We start from the raw sequence: 16,206 nt of genomic DNA on the forward strand, positions 1-16,206 counted from the left end.
TTTAGCTCTAATTTGAGTAATTGAAAAGTCGTTGAAATTGTTATTCCCGACCTTATACTGTGGACAGTTCAAAATACTGAAAATAATTAATAATTAAAAAGTAGGTTTGTTATCATCAAAACATCAATTAATTGATTGAAACTAATTGAAGTGAGATCAAGGCCAAAAAGCCAACAGCCTAGTTGCAGTTCCTCACCGTTTAGCTGACATGTGTCTCTATCAATCCCCGACCATCAAGTTTAGTGATTCTATGGTTGGAATAACTTAATTGGTTAGAGTGTGGCCCTTAACCACAAGATCATAGGTTTAAAAACCCTCATTCTAACATTTTCATATTTATTTATTGTGAATGTCTATCAAATCTTTATCTACCTCTTTGAATCTTAAGACTAATAGCCTTCGTTCCATCGAGTCGACTTTTCCTCCACCGATCTCTACGGTAAGAACTTTAGCCTCATATTATCACTATACTTTATTTACCTATCTTAATCTCATTTTGTTCCTGCTTTTTTCTATTTGCAATGTAGGTATCTATCCCCCACTCGAAGGGTTAGTAAAAAAATAAGGTAGGACCATATGTGAGTCAATAAGTTTGACTTAGTAAAAAAAAAAATATTTCGAAAAACTTTAAGAGAAATTGTTAGCCGTCATCAACTTGTGGAGCAAATAAAAAAAACTTATTAGTGCTTTGTTTAGGATAACGGTTAATAGTTATGAACTTGTCAAGAATGTTTAGGAAAATTGTTAGTGCTTTCTCCTTTCTAAATAGTCTTGAGATGTAAGCTATATTTACTGTCTATAATACTCACAATTGAAGATTTTATTAGTTTTAAGGGCTACATGGAGTATGTTTAGTCAAGGATTTGAGGCCTAATTTGCCCCAAATCGAGGAAGAATCCCATTCTAGGCTGAGTTGCAGACCAAGGAAGAAAATTTAAAATTAGCCTCAACCATGTCAAGTCGTCTTCTTGAATCCATTCCTCTAGCTTAAGTGAAGTATAAGGAAGACTTTTGTTGAAAGAAGGGTGGCCTAACGGTTCTTGTATCGTCCTACCCAATAACCACACCCTCTGGGTTTGCTCCGTCAACAAAGCAAGTTTCCTTCCAACTTTGGACGACCATAACTTACGATGTAGTCAATGAACTGGTAAGATACCAATCCCAAAATCTTCCTTGACACTTCAACTTTAAGTTTCATAATGGAATTGAGGGGAGAAATGCCCTAGAATGGGCTGGTGAATGCCATTTTCCTAAGATGCGCATATCTTTTATCCTATGGGAGGAATAAGACGATCACAAATTTCCGTCCCTCCTTTGTTTTTTATCAAATTGAACTCCTTCCGGACTTGTTCTCACAAAATTAACAAGGGTTCTAGAAACTAGACTCACTATGGAAGCTACCAAAAAAAGATTTTGAAGTAATCCGTTACCGGAAACTCAAAAAACGAGGCCTCAAACACAAGACAAGAGGCAATTTGCAATATTTGACTTTTATTAAGAAATACGTGCAGAAATCACTTGGATGAATGTATGAACCTTAAATTGGGTATGGATTAAGAAAACATTAAAGAAAAATACATAGAATCATGAGTTAAGGCCTTGAACCAACCAAATTACTTTGAATTTAAGTAACGTTAAATTGACCTTCTATTTTTCGTTAGACAGAGTAAGTAGCTAAACCAAGAAATGATGTAAAATAACTCTAATACTCCTCTGGCAAATTTATCTTGTTTATGACTTTTAAGACCCCTATGAGACTTCTTGCATAATCTTATAATAATTTTATCAAGATACTAATAATTTTATCGATGTGGGAAGAATGTACTTGGATGATGTAATAGCCCAAAAAAATAATAATAATAAGGATTACTTAAAAATAAAAATAATAAAATAATAAAATTTACCCACTTCTTTCCACTAACCTCTCATTCCAATTCCATCCTCTCTCTTCAACTCACGACACAATATCAGAGTTCGTCCAAATATAAACAGAAAATGTCATATTTGAGAAAAAAAGTAAAATAGCTCTGAACAAACTTAGATTGCAGATTTAGAGATGTCTGTTATTATGGTAAAATCATATCTTAGATTTCATTCTACTTAGAGTTAGGGTTATAAGAAATTAATTTAGGATGAGATCTTAATTTAGTATAAGATCTTCTTCCTTTTATTCAATATTATACCTAATAATCAAATCTTATTTTTACTTATCCAATGAATTAGATTTTTGTTGGCAGTTATATAAATATTTAAGATTAGACAAGCAATCCATTAAAATTGGCCAATAATATCTATTTAGAAAATAAATACTGAGTAGAATAATGTCTATTTAGAGAACGAAAATCTATTTACAAAGTCAAAAGTGAGGAGGGAAGATTGAGGAAAGAAATAAGAAGACAATAAATGCCATTAAATTTTGTCTAGTAACAATATATTCCCTACAATAGTAGTAATAGAAGTGAAAATAGCAATATAGATATATATATACAACATTTCAAAACTTTTAACCATGGACCAAATCAGATTAGAGANTTATACTGTGGACAGTTCAAAATACTGAAAATAATTAATAATTAAAAAGTAGGTTTGTTATCATCAAAACATCAATTAATTGATTGAAACTAATTGAAGTGAGATCAAGGCCAAAAAGCCAACAGCCTAGTTGCAGTTCCTCACCGTTTAGCTGACATGTGTCTCTATCAATCCCCGACCATCAAGTTTAGTGATTCTATGGTTGGAATAACTTAATTGGTTAGAGTGTGGCCCTTAACCACAAGATCATAGGTTTAAAAACCCTCATTCTAACATTTTCATATTTATTTATTGTGAATGTCTATCAAATCTTTATCTACCTCTTTGAATCTTAAGACTAATAGCCTTCGTTCCATCGAGTCGACTTTTCCTCCACCGATCTCTACGGTAAGAACTTTAGCCTCATATTATCACTATACTTTATTTACCTATCTTAATCTCATTTTGTTCCTGCTTTTTTCTATTTGCAATGTAGGTATCTATCCCCCACTCGAAGGGTTAGTAAAAAAATAAGGTAGGACCATATGTGAGTCAATAAGTTTGACTTAGTAAAAAAAAAAATATTTCGAAAAACTTTAAGAGAAATTGTTAGCCGTCATCAACTTGTGGAGCAAATAAAAAAAACTTATTAGTGCTTTGTTTAGGATAACGGTTAATAGTTATGAACTTGTCAAGAATGTTTAGGAAAATTGTTAGTGCTTTCTCCTTTCTAAATAGTCTTGAGATGTAAGCTATATTTACTGTCTATAATACTCACAATTGAAGATTTTATTAGTTTTAAGGGCTACATGGAGTATGTTTAGTCAAGGATTTGAGGCCTAATTTGCCCCAAATCGAGGAAGAATCCCATTCTAGGCTGAGTTGCAGACCAAGGAAGAAAATTTAAAATTAGCCTCAACCATGTCAAGTCGTCTTCTTGAATCCATTCCTCTAGCTTAAGTGAAGTATAAGGAAGACTTTTGTTGAAAGAAGGGTGGCCTAACGGTTCTTGTATCGTCCTACCCAATAACCACACCCTCTGGGTTTGCTCCGTCAACAAAGCAAGTTTCCTTCCAACTTTGGACGACCATAACTTACGATGTAGTCAATGAACTGGTAAGATACCAATCCCAAAATCTTCCTTGACACTTCAACTTTAAGTTTCATAATGGAATTGAGGGGAGAAATGCCCTAGAATGGGCTGGTGAATGCCATTTTCCTAAGATGCGCATATCTTTTATCCTATGGGAGGAATAAGACGATCACAAATTTCCGTCCCTCCTTTGTTTTTTATCAAATTGAACTCCTTCCGGACTTGTTCTCACAAAATTAACAAGGGTTCTAGAAACTAGACTCACTATGGAAGCTACCAAAAAAAGATTTTGAAGTAATCCGTTACCGGAAACTCAAAAAACGAGGCCTCAAACACAAGACAAGAGGCAATTTGCAATATTTGACTTTTATTAAGAAATACGTGCAGAAATCACTTGGATGAATGTATGAACCTTAAATTGGGTATGGATTAAGAAAACATTAAAGAAAAATACATAGAATCATGAGTTAAGGCCTTGAACCAACCAAATTACTTTGAATTTAAGTAACGTTAAATTGACCTTCTATTTTTCGTTAGACAGAGTAAGTAGCTAAACCAAGAAATGATGTAAAATAACTCTAATACTCCTCTGGCAAATTTATCTTGTTTATGACTTTTAAGACCCCTATGAGACTTCTTGCATAATCTTATAATAATTTTATCAAGATACTAATAATTTTATCGATGTGGGAAGAATGTACTTGGATGATGTAATAGCCCAAAAAAATAATAATAATAAGGATTACTTAAAAATAAAAATAATAAAATAATAAAATTTACCCACTTCTTTCCACTAACCTCTCATTCCAATTCCATCCTCTCTCTTCAACTCACGACACAATATCAGAGTTCGTCCAAATATAAACAGAAAATGTCATATTTGAGAAAAAAAGTAAAATAGCTCTGAACAAACTTAGATTGCAGATTTAGAGATGTCTGTTATTATGGTAAAATCATATCTTAGATTTCATTCTACTTAGAGTTAGGGTTATAAGAAATTAATTTAGGATGAGATCTTAATTTAGTATAAGATCTTCTTCCTTTTATTCAATATTATACCTAATAATCAAATCTTATTTTTACNTTATAATATACCTCTAAATATATATACACATATTATATATATATTCTATTTTTATAAGATTTCATTTTCTATTTTTTATTTCGAGTGACTTCTCTCTTGTCTTTTGATATTCTTTCTATACTCTGCCTTTTCTCTCCATTTTTGTTCACGACATATTCTTGACAAATTTTTAATCGATTCTTACTTAATCATACTATGTGGAAATTTAGGGTCGTTATATATATATATATATAAATCTATATATACACATACACACACAACATTTCAAAACTTTTAACAATGGACCAAGTTAGATTAGAGATAATTTTATAGAGTTCGAAATTGAAACTGATGTCATGGGCTCACATAGGTTGACTTGGATTTCAAAGGACGGAATCGAACTTTCATTAAGAATATATTTGTGACAATGACTTAAGCTAACCAGGTAAGTGACCTTACTATCGGCATGGTTATATTTGATGTTGACACATGTCTGTAGTTTTGCACGTGTCAATATGTGTGAATTATCTGTGAATCGGTATGCTTATATTATGTTTATGTTATGCTATAATATGTGAATTGCATGATAATAATTGTGGTACGATGTGTTTAAGGATATGTTTGAGATATGATACGAGAAGGATGCACAAAACGAAATGTAACGATGTGAGTAAATACGTTCGTGAAACATTAAGGTTGGGTTACCTACCGGAGTGCTATGGATAGGAGAGATTGATGAAAGAATATGGTTAGGATATGGGTAGAAAGGGATAGGTTTGTGATAGATTGATAGAACGATAGCGTTAGGATACGTTCCTGTGATAATATGACTAAGGTACGTTCACGTAACGATATGACTGTGATAGGTGTAAGAACGTTAAGACTATGATAAGTTAGAGAACGATATGACCACGAAATGTTTACGATATGACATGTTTATGATACGATATATTGTGATGTGAGGTGTTATGTTTAGATTGTTTTGTGTGACCATGGAGGTAATTATTGTATGAATTGCACGTTATGAAATGACATGTTAAAAGCATGGAGCGTTATGTTATGTTTTCTAAATTTTATGTATACAACATGTTATGAATAACATGATATCACGATAAATAAAATGAAATATAACCCCATTAGAATTATGTATGATACGTAGACTGAAAAATGAGAAATGACATGTTAAGCATGAAAGATGACAGGGGGTTATATTCATTAATGATAAAAGTAGAAATATTGGGGACCTCATGCATTATATGTGCTCATGCATTTCGGGGGATACCCCTATTTCATGACGAGGGTACGGACGTGTACACCCAATAGCAGGGGTACGTTCGTTATGTTTTGCATAGCGCTGCCGTGACGGTTACTAGTTTTAACGGGTGTCCGGCCTAAGGAGCTCCCAGAGTATGCTCACCTAACAAGGAAAGTGGCCTAGCGGTGTGCGAACTAACTGGTGAGCCCATACTCGCACGTATGGACTGTGTATAGAGTATATGGTACACGTCTACATTACCTATTAGGATAGTACCGTAGGAAAATAGATTGAAAGGATAGGTTCCGTCATTACATTCGCATGTTCTCGCATTTAACCCCAATATTGAGGTCACTTATTTATTTTATTTAGTTTTTTGTTATGTCGTTTTAAAGATGTTTTTGAAACATGTAAGTCCATGGCTATGTTTTAAGACAAATGATATGTTTTATGGAATTTAAATGAAATCTTCCGCATTCAATGTTTAGGACATGTATACTGTACCGACCTTAAATTGAGTAGAAAATTTCGGGTCGTTACATTGCCTCCCTAGAATTTTTGAGGTATTTCCTCAAATTAGGCCACGAGTCATTCACTGCATAAGTAAAGTAAGTTGAAGGTTTAAAAGAAGGAAGATTGTAGCAACTTAGATAGAAAAGGTAGCCTCCAGGTTATTAGCAGTTGATACATTAGCAGTTGATACAGTGTCAAAAGAGATTCCACTTTGGTACGAGTACTGTCGAGCCAAGCCTAGGCTAGTTAAGGTTGTATGAAATGTAGTTCAATTGGATTATCCTACACAACATATCCGTCTTGAGAGGGATCATAGAATTACATGGGTAGTCTTAGTAGCTGGCAAACACATTGGATTCGCTTCTCGAACCTTAGGTGACTAGATGGTCCTGTAGGTAGGGTTCGTGTTGGTTATGGTTGTATGTTATGTAGTTCAATTGGATTATCCTACACAACATATCCGTCTTGAGAGGGATCGTAGAATTACATGGGTAGTCTTAGTAGCTGGCAAACACATTGGATTCGCTTCTCGAACCTTAGGTGACTAGATGGTCCTGTACGTAGGGTTCGCGAGCTAATCTCCCATGGATGATGAGAGCAAACGAGCTAATCTCTTATGTTGTCTCTCCTAGAGAGGGAGTATTGCGAGGCAACACCTCGACCTAGGACATTGGCTTAGGTAGAGCAAACTACCTAAGTCTAAGAATAAAAAAGTTGTTCGCTCCAGAAATGAGATTTGTCGCCCAAAAGACTTACGCCAGTTGTATTACAAATTACTATAAAGTAGGATGGTTTTAAAATGCAAGATCATCCCACTAAGGGAGTAGGTCTATTAATCGAGATCAATCATCCCACGAGGGGGTGGTTACTCGGTATAAGTCCTTGTTTTCAATCTTTAGTATTTTATTTGTATCCTAACCCCTGGTTTTTTTTGGTTTTATGGCCAATTATATATTAATTTTGGTTGGTTCTAGCGGGGCTTGAACCCGCGACCTTCGGCTCATAAGACCAACGCTCTAACCAACTGAGCTATAGAACCTTGAATGTTTTTCTTAAAAAATCAATATTCGATGAAAATAATATAATTATATGATCATAAGTAATATACATTAAGATCGTTTCTTATTTACAAACAAATAATTTTTAAATAAATTATAATTTATTTTAAGAATCGAGTTTTAGGGGGAAGTATGTGTCACGCTCAATTTTAAAAAATGTAAACAAATAATTATTTTTGAAGGAGTCAAAGAACAAAGAATTTGAAGATGTGATATAAGGAAAAAATTAGGTCCCACCGAGATTTGAACTCAGGTTACTGGATTCAGAGTCCAATGTCCTAACCACTAGACCATGGGACCACAAATATTTATAGGACTTGTGTGTAATAAATTTCTGAACTTTAAAAAATAAATAGTAACTTTATATACTTTCAAAACTTTAAAAGTGATTAATGTGTCCTCGTTTTTTGAGTTTGTATTTGATAGGGTTTCAACATATTAAAATTACTTAAATTATTAGATCATACGTACAATTATTCTACAATTCCTTTTCTACGATCATAAATATGGTTTAAAAAGTTGGAAAAGTATTTTCCTATAAGAAAAAAGATTTGAAATAAAAATTAAAATAGGGGAATTTTTCTATTTTAGTTAAACTTCTCGACTATGGGACATTTCAACAATTGAACTTAAGACCTCTCACATTCCACGCATTCTGAGTACAAGTTAATAAAATATAGATTCTGAACGCTTTAAAAAATTATCTCTTCTAGCTTTGATGGTGTGTGTGAGGACCAAAGGGCATATGGTCTCCTTCCAGTTATGTCGTAGTGACATGTGACGCAATTAGAAGGGTCGTAGGTCACTAATTCGATGGAGGCAGTATGGGTTGGTTGGTTGCGGATATTGGACCAATTCACCCACGGGTTTGCACTTGCCAACCAAACGCTGACACATGCTGCATAGTAGCCTAGCTGGAGTTCCTCACTGTTTAATTGACACACGTCTCCATCAATCCCCGACTATCGAGTTTAGTGATTATGTGATTGGAATAGCTTAGTTTGTTAGAGTGGGTGGTCCTTAACCACAAGGTTATAGGTTTAAAAACCCTCCTTCTAACATTTTCATATTTATTTATTGTGAATGTCTATCAAATCCTTATCTACCTCTCATCCATATTTGAATCTTAAGACTAATAGTCTTCGTTCCATCGAGCCGACTTTTCCTCCACTGATCTCCACGGTAAGAACTTTAGCCTCGTATTATCACTATACTTTATTTACCTATCTTAATCTCATTTTCTTCATGCATTTTTCTATTTGTCATGTAGGTATCTGTCCCTCCTTCGAAGGGTTAGTAAAAAAACAAGGTACGACCATATGTGAGTCAATAAGTTTGACTCAGTAAAAGAAATAAGTTTGACTTGGTAAAACAAGTTTTTTCGACAAACTTTATGAGAAATTATTAGCGGTCATCAACTTGTGGAACAAATAAAAGAAACTTGTTAGTGCTTTGTTTAGGATAATTGTTATAGTTAATAACTTGTCAAGAATGTTTAGGAAAATTGTTACTGCTCTCATCTCTAATAAATAGTCCTTAAAGATAAGCTTTATTTACTGTCCATAATACTCAAAATTGAAGATTTCATTAACTTTTAAGGGACTAAATGGAGTATGTTTAGTTAAGGATTCGAGACCTAATTTGCCCCAGATCGAGGAAGAATCGCGTTCTAGGCTGAGTTGCGGACCGAGGAAGAAAATTTAAAACTAGCCTCAACCACGTCGAGTCGAGTCGTCTTCTTGAATTTATTCCTCTAGCTTAAGTGAAGTATAAGGAAGACTTTTGTTGAAAGAAGGGTGGCCTAACAGTTCTTGTATTGTCCTACCCAATAACCTTACCCTCTGGGTTTGCTCCGTCCACAAAGCGAGTTTCCTCCCAACTTTGGACGACCATAACTTACGATGTAGTCAATGAACGGGTAAAGTACCAATCCCAAAATCTTCCTTGACACTTCATCTTTAAGTTTCATCATGGAATTGAAGGGAGAAACACCCTAGAATGGGCTAGTGAAGGCCATTTTCAGACGGCTGAGCTAAGATGCGCATATCTTTTTTCCTGTGGGAGGAATAAGACGATCACAAATTTCTGTCCCTCCTTCGGTTTTTATCATATTGAACCCCCTCAGGGCTTGTTCTCACAAAATTAACAAGGGTTCTAGAAACTAGACTCACTAAGGAAGCTAGNTTTTTTTTTTTTTTTTTTTTTTTTTTTTTTTTTTTTTTTTTTTTTTTTTTTTTTTTTTTTTTTTTTTTTGAGGTAATAAGTTACCGGAAGCTAAAAAAACAAGGTCTCAAACACAAGACAAGAGATTAGTAGCAATATTTGACTTTTCTTAAAAAATACGTGTAGAAATCACTTGGATGAATGTATGAACCTTAAATTAGGTATGAATTAAGAAAACATGAAAGAAAAACACTTAGAATCATGAGTTAAGGCCTTGAACCGACCAAATTACTTTGATTTTAAGTAACGTTAAATTGACCTTCTATTTCTAGTTAGACGAGAGTAAGTAGCTAAACCAAGAAATGATGTAAAATGACCCTAATACCCCCGACCCCTATGTAACATGAGACATAATCTTATAGTAATTTTATCAAGATACTAGTAAGTTTTCATGCTCAGGTTAGGTTGCCCTTTAACTTTTACCAAAATTAAAACCATTAAGTTTTAAGCCTACTCGAGGGAATTATGCACAAGCCTAGGTTCACCAACAATCCATGTGCAAAGAATGTACTTGGGATAATGTTAGTCCAAAAAAAAAAAAAAAATGATAATTACTTAAAAATAAAAAAATAAAAAAAATAAAATTTACCTACCGCTCTCTAACCTCTCCTCCCAATCTCATCCTCCTCTTCAACCCACGCCACAATATCACAGTTAGTTCAAAAACTAAACATAAAGATGTCAAATTTGAGAAAAAAGTAAAATGGCTCTCAACAAGAGCAGAGTACAGATTTAAAGATTTTAGTCTGCTTTTAACGGTATAATCCTATCTTAGATTTTCCTTTTCTTATAGTTATGGTTGATTATAAGAAATTAATTTAGGATGAGATCCTAATTTAAGATCAAATCTTCTTTCTTATTTTCACATTAATTAGATTTTTGTGGGTAGTTCTATAAATCTATAAGATTAGGCAAACAATCAATTAAAATTGGCCCAATAATATCTGTTTAGAAAATAAATACTGAGTAGGAGTAATGTCGAGAATGAAAATCTATTTACACAATCAGAAGTGAGGAGGGAAGATTGAGGAAAGAAATATCAGAGGACAATAAAGAACATTAAATTTTGTCCAATAACGTAAATATATTCCCTACAACAATAATAATAGAACATAAGATATTTAGTGAAAATAGCATTATATATATATATACAACATTTCAAAACGCTTAACAACGAACCAAGGTAGATTAGAGATAATTTTATAGAGTTTGAACTCGAAACTGATGTCATGGGCTCACATAGGTTGACTTGGATTTCAAAGGACGGAATCAAACTTTCATTAAGAATATATTTGTGACAACGACTTAAGTTAACCAGGTAAGTGACCTTACTATCGACATGGTTATATTTGATGTTGACATGTGCCTGTGGTTCTGCACGTGTCATATATACTGATATGTGTGAATTATCTGTGAATCGGTATGCTTATATTATGTTTATGTTATGCTATAATATGTGAATTGTATGATAATAATTGTGGTACGATGTGTTCAAGGATATGTTTGAGATAGGATACGAGAAGGATGCACAAAATGAAATATAACGATAGGAGTAAATACGTTCATGAAATGTTAAGGTTGGGTTACATACCGGAATGCTATGAATAAGAGAGATTGATGAAAGAATATGGTTAGAAAAGGGATAGGTTTGTGATAGATTGATAGAACAATAGCGTCCGGATACATTCCTGTGATAATATGACTAAGTTATATGACTAAGTTACGTTCATGTAACGATATGACTGTGATAGGTATAAGAACGTTAAGACTATGATAAGTTAGGGAACGATATGACCACAAAGTGTTTACGATATGACATATTTATGATACGATATATTGTGATGTGAGGTGTTATGTTTAGATTGTTTTGTGTGACCATGGAGGTAATTGGTGTATGAATTGCACGTTATGAAATGACATGTTAAAAGCATGGAGCGTTATGTTATGTTTTCTAAATTGTATGTATACAACATGTTATGAATGACATGATATCACGATAAATAAAATGAAATGTAACCCCATTAGAATTATGTATGATACGTAGACGGAAAAATGAGAAATGACATGTTAAGCATGAAAGATGATAGCGGGGTTATATTCATTAATGATAAAAGTAGAAATATTGGGGACCTCATGCATTATATGTGCTCATGCATTTGAGGGGATACCCCTATTCCATGACGAGGGTACGGATGCGTACACCCAATGACAGGGGTACGTTCGTTATGTTTTGCATAGTGCTGCCGTGACGGTTACTAGTTCTAATGGGTGTCCGGCCTAAGGAGCTCCCAGAGTATGTTCGCCCAACAAGGAAAGTGACTCAGTGGTGTGCGAACTGATTGGTGAACCCATACTCGCACGTATGAGCTGTGTGTAGAGTATATGGTACACGTCCAAATTATCCATTAGGATAGTACCGTAGGAAAATATATTGAAAGGATAGGCCCCGTCATTGCATTCACATGTTCTTGCATTTAACCCCAATAGTGGGGTCACTTATTGAGTATTTCTTTAAATACTCAAGCCATGTGCTACTACATTTTTTTAGGTTAAGGCAAAACACGACGATATCGCAACTCGAGACCATGGCACATGCATAGGATAGTGGTATTTATTTTCTTAGACTTAGGCTAGAATGAGATGTTTTTAACTTAAACACTTATTTATTTTATTTAGTCTTTTGTTGTGTCGTTTTAAAGATGTTTTCGAAACACGTAATTCCATGACTGTGTTTTAAGATAAAAGATTTGTTATATGGAATTTAAATGAAGTATTCCACATTCAATGTTTAAGATATGTATACAGTAGTGACCTTAAATTAAGTAGAAAATTTTGGGTCGTTACATTGCCTCACTAGAATTTTATGAGATCTTGCCTCAAATTAGGCCACCAGTCATTCACTGCGTACGTAAAGTAAGTTGTCAAGGTTAAAAAGAAGAAAGATGGTAGCAACTCAGAAAGAAAAGGTAGCCTCCAGGCTATTAGCAGTTGATACAGTGTCAAAAGAGCTTCCACTTTGGTACGAGTACTATCGAGCCAGGCCTAGGCTGGTTAAGGTTGTATGATCGATAGTTCAATTGGATTATCCTGCACAACATATTCGTCCTGAGAGGGATCGTAGAATTACATGAGTAGTCTTAGTAGCTGGAAAACACATTGGATTCGCTTCTCAAACCTTAGGTGACTAGATGGTCGTGTAGGTAGGGTTCGCGAGCTAATTTCCTATGGATGATGAGAGCAAACTAGCTAACTCTCATGTTGTCTCTCCTAGAGAGAGAGTATTGCGAGGTAACACCTCGACCGAGGACATTCTAGAGCAAGCTACCTAACTCTAAGAATAAAAAAGTAGTTCGCTCCAGAAATGAGATTTGTCTCCCAAAAGACTTGTAACGCCAGTTGTATTACAAATTACTATAAAGTAGGAGAGTTTTAAATGCGAGATCTAAAAACATATCTCTCCGTGGCACCGGTAGTAAGTACTATATGGTTCTGGACTTTAGCGGGTCTATTAATCGAGATCAATCAAATTTCTGTGACTAATCCCCTTCCCCTTCCCACTGAGGGGGTCGTAGGTTGTTACCGAGTGTTTACCAAATTATATTTTATAATCACCCCCCTTTCTACCGAGGGGTCGTATTACAAATTACTATAAAGTAGGAGGGTTTTAAATACGAGATCTAAAAACATATCTCTCCATGGCACCGGTAGTAAGTACTATATGGTTCGGGAGGGGTCGTATTACAAATTACTATAAAGTAGGAGGTTTTTAAATACGAGATCTAAAAACATCTCTCCGTGGCACTGGTAGTAGGTACTATATGGTTCGAGACTTTAGCGAGTTTAGTAATCGAGATTACTACTAATCCCCTTTGTACCGCTGACTGGTAAGTAGGTACTATATGGTTCGAGACTTTAGCGAGTTTAGTAATCAAGATTACTACTAATCCCCTTTGTACCGCTGACCCGTAAGTCTTTGATTGAAACTTTTAATCTTTTGTATTTCATTTGTATCTCAAACCATGGATTATACTTTTTTTATTTAATTTTGGTATTTTTTCCTTTATTTCTATTATTGTTAAATTTTTTTTATGGAAAATTATATATAAATTTTGATTGGTTCTAGCGGGGCTTGAACCCACGACCTTCGGCTCATAAGACCAACGCTCTAACCAACTGAGCTATAGAACCTTGAATGTTTTTCTTAAAAAATCAATATTCGATGAAAATAATATAATTATATGATCATAAGTAATATACATTAAGATCGTTTCTTATTTACAAACAAATAATTTTTAAATAAATTATAATTTATTTTAAGAATCGAGTTTTAGGGGGAAGTATGTGTCACGCTCAATTTTAAAAAATGTAAACAAATAATTATTTTTGAAGGAGTCAAAGAACAAAGAATTTGAAGATGTGATATAAGGAAAAAAAAAATTATATCAATGGTCGATCGATATTGTTTCAACACTTTAAAATAAATTAAATTTATTTTCGGTTCGTTACTACTCACAAACATAGTATAAAATAGATCCCACCGAGATTTGAATTCGGGTTACTGCATTCAAAGTCCAATGTCCTAACCACTAGTCCATGGGACCACAAATATTTACAAGATTTGTGTGTAATAAATCTCTAAATTTTAAATAATAAACATTATCTTCATATACTTTCACAACTTTAAAAATGACTAATGTATCCTCGTTTTTCAGTTACATATTTGATAGGGTTTAAACATATTAAAATTACTTAAATTATTAGATCATACGTACAATTATTCTACAATTCTTTTTCTACGATCATAAATATGGTTTAAAAAGTTGGAAAAGAAGTATTTTCACATGTGGTAAGGATAAGAAAAAAAGATTTGAAATAAAAATTAAAATGGGGGAATTTTTCTATTTTAGTTAAACTTCTCGACTATGGAGTATTTCAAGAATTGAACTTAAGACCTCTCACACTCTACGCATTCTGGGTACAAGTTAATAAAATATAGATTGTGAACACTTTCAAAAATTATCTCTTCTGGCTTTGATAGTGTGTGTTCGGACCAAAGGGCATATGGTTCTCCTTCCAGTTATGTCGTAGTGACATGTGGCGCAATTAGAAGGGTCGTAGGTCACTAATTCGATGGAGGTAGTATGGGTTGGTTGTGTTAGGATCGCACAACAACACACACACTCGATCGAGATGAACACCAAAGAACAGGATAGAGAAAATGCAAGGAGAACTCTGGCTAAAGGATTTATATTTATGATTTCAAATATGTACCGTAAGAGAGAATAGAGAGAATACAGAAAGTACATTTTCAAAGCTCTACCGGACGGGATATATATATAGTTCAGTTTACTATATATAACTTTACGAGATTTAACCATCTACTAAATATAGTTATTTACTATATATAGCTTTACCAAATATAGCTTTACCGGATATAACCGTTGACCAAGCTATAAATAAGTAGCAGACTCCATAACCTAACAATTCTCCCACTTGGAGACTAATCTAGTCAACCAAGAATTTCATTCTCAAACGATCATGAGCATCTTCATGGCACCATATCAATTGAGGCTTTGCACAACCTCAATATTCCAACATCAACACATTTTGTCAACATGTTTGCTGGATTCTTTGCACCTTCTATCTTCTCCAAACACATCACCATCTTTCACTAACCTGCAAGTGAAATGGTATCGTCTTCTGTGTTTTCTCTTTAAATGATAGACCGAGTTCCTTGCCAACTGTATGACACTCTCACTATCTCTATAAAGAATATCTTCGTGCTACTTCTTGCCCATTCTTCCAGATAGTCAGTCATCCATATCGTATTCTTTCCAGCTTCAACTATTGCCACGTACTTAGCCTCAGTACAACGCATTTTTGAAGCCTAGACGTCTCATCATCCATAGCTTGCTCCTACTTGGTTGTATCCTCCAACTGTAGGGCCTCATCAAAGGGCTCTGGTTCCCTTTCATCAGCAACAGATAGTGTGATGAAGGTACATACATATCTGGTACTCTGATAGTACAGGATGATCTTTTCAACACCGATTCAGGTGTCACTTTCTTTACTGCTGGTTCCTCTGCAACAACCTCAGGAGTTTGTTGAGTATCTGCTACAAGATCACTAGGTGATTTTCTCCGCAACTCAACCTGAACTCCCACTTGCTTTGTTATCTTGGAACCTTGCTCCACATCTGGTTCCTCAGCAGTAGTCTTAGGAGTTTCTTGAGTATATGCTACAACATCACTAGGTGAGTTTCCCTGCAACTCAAGCTCAACTCCCACTTGCTTCGTGGTCTTGTAACCTTGCTCCACATCTGGTTTCTCAGCAGTAGTCTCTGGAGTTTCATGAGAATTTGCTACAACATCACTAAGTGAGTTTCCCTGCAACTCAAGCTCAACTCCCACTTGCTTCGTGGTCTTAGAACCTTGCTCCACATCTGGTTCCTCAGAAGTAGTCTCAGGAGTTTCATGAGTATCTGCTACAA

The 16,206-nt window shown here is 34.4% G+C and overlaps 3 non-coding genes across 3 annotated transcripts; all 3 read right to left on the bottom strand.

Annotated features, from left to right (window-relative positions):
• Positions 1-7,400: 7,400 nt before the first annotated feature.
• TRNAI-UAU lies at positions 7,401-7,474 on the bottom strand. Its single transcript has one exon. It is a non-coding gene; the product is annotated as a tRNA-Ile (tRNA).
• Positions 7,475-7,721: 247 nt separating this feature from the next.
• Positions 7,722-7,793, bottom strand: TRNAQ-CUG. The gene has a single exon. It is a non-coding gene; the product is annotated as a tRNA-Gln (tRNA).
• Positions 7,794-13,830: 6,037 nt separating this feature from the next.
• Positions 13,831-13,904, bottom strand: TRNAI-UAU. Its single transcript has one exon. It is a non-coding gene; the product is annotated as a tRNA-Ile (tRNA).
• Between the last annotated feature and the right edge of the window lie 2,302 nt (positions 13,905-16,206).

The sequence above is a fragment of the Cucurbita pepo genome, chromosome LG18, assembly GCF_002806865.2.
Source record: "Cucurbita pepo subsp. pepo cultivar mu-cu-16 chromosome LG18, ASM280686v2, whole genome shotgun sequence".
Classification (NCBI taxonomy): Eukaryota; Viridiplantae; Streptophyta; class Magnoliopsida; order Cucurbitales; family Cucurbitaceae; genus Cucurbita; species Cucurbita pepo.